The following is a 1561-nucleotide window of genomic DNA, read 5'->3' as shown; positions in this document are numbered from 1 at the left end:
ACATTGTTTGTCTGCTTTTTCACTTGTTAATATAATCAAACTTTCAACATCCCAAAGAATTTATAGTTAATGGTTAGAGACAATGAGGAAACAAATACATTTGATAAAAAGTAATTGCCAAGCTTAGTAATACATTTTAGATGTTTACTCAATGAGGCCATAGGAAGTCTCTGGTATAATTGAGAATTCATGTAATAAGATTTTAGTCTTTTAATATTGTACCCATCATTTCTAAGAAAACATTTGACACTTTAAACCATCCTAAGTGCTCGCTTTGGCAGCACATATTACTAAAATTGGAATGATACAGAGAAGATTAGCATGGCCCCTGCGCAAGGATGACATGCAAATTCATGAAACATATGTACTATGTGATTTTTTGTTTATTTTGTATGTTCTTCCCCCATGGTATAACCCCTGCTTTCACTTTATTTGATTCTGGTGCCCTACATCTTATATATACATTTTTCTAATTTGGAGAGGGGAAGGGAAATAACAAAATAAGGATACAGGTTGACCTATTGTAACAATGAGATGTACAAGACACTGTTGAAAACAAACTTTACAACTTTGGGGGGGGGATGGAGGAGTTGGGGAGGTGGGGTGAGAAAGGATGATGGGGAAAACAATGGAGGGGTAACAATGCTCAGTACTTACTCATGTAACTGTAACCCCTCTTACAGAATCTTTTATATGTATATGTATGTATGTATGTATGTATGTATGTATGTATGTATGTATGTATGTATGTATATATATATATATATATATATATATATATATATATCCTAAGAGTGGAAAAGCTGACAGAAATCATCAATCATCAGGATACACTCTTGTATATTTAATTTGGAGAAAACAACTAATTTGAAGTAATTTTTTGTGTCAGTATCTTCAATTTTAAACATCTTTGAAAAAATCTTATTCTTAGAGTTTTTCTATGATTTTTTTGTTGATTATATTCACCAGGCTAAGCCTCTGAAAATAAAATAGCTTGCTTGTTATGTCATCTGCAGAGTAAATTACGTGGGTGCTAATAAATTCTGTCTTTCTCATAGAAAGAAAGAAGGATTCAATGGTAACATGCAAAAAAGTAATTTGTCATGATTGCTTCTTATTTTCAGTCATATCCTTGTGTATGATGAGTTCCACTCCTTAAAACTGTGTCCAGATTTTTCTTTTTCCTTAATATCTAAGATGAAGACAGAATTGTCAAAGGTTGATTTACACAATACATAAAGGCAGTTGTCCTTATTTATTTTATTGGGTGAGAAGGATTTATTAGGCAAGAGAAAATATTATTCCTATTTTCTTCTCTGAATATGCTCTGAAAGAGAGAATAATAAAGGAAAGAAATAAAAGTCTAATAGCTATTTCTGACATCATTGAGTATATAAAGGTTGGAAACCACAAATACAAAGGGAGAACAAAGTCACTCTAAATGTATTACCTTAAGAGTAAATTACACAAAACTTCCCAAAACATCCCCAAAGGAATAAATTACTTTGAATATTTTCACAGCATAGACAATAAATCAGTATAGAGATGTCTTTTGGGATTT

At 31.5% G+C, this 1561-nt stretch overlaps 1 non-coding gene across 1 annotated transcript; it reads left to right on the top strand.

Moving 5' to 3' along the window:
- The first annotated feature begins 265 nt into the window (after positions 1-265).
- Positions 266-373, top strand: LOC138810304 (U6 spliceosomal RNA). Its single transcript, XR_011367101.1, has one exon. It is a non-coding gene; the product is annotated as a U6 spliceosomal RNA (small nuclear RNA).
- Positions 374-1561: the final 1188 nt, after the last annotated feature.

This window comes from Dipodomys merriami, unplaced genomic scaffold (genome assembly GCF_024711535.1).
Source record: "Dipodomys merriami isolate MVZ:Mamm:240054 unplaced genomic scaffold, mDipMer1.0.p SCAF_5, whole genome shotgun sequence".
Classification (NCBI taxonomy): Eukaryota; Metazoa; Chordata; class Mammalia; order Rodentia; family Heteromyidae; genus Dipodomys; species Dipodomys merriami.
This window is presented reverse-complemented; position numbering and strand designations above follow the sequence as displayed.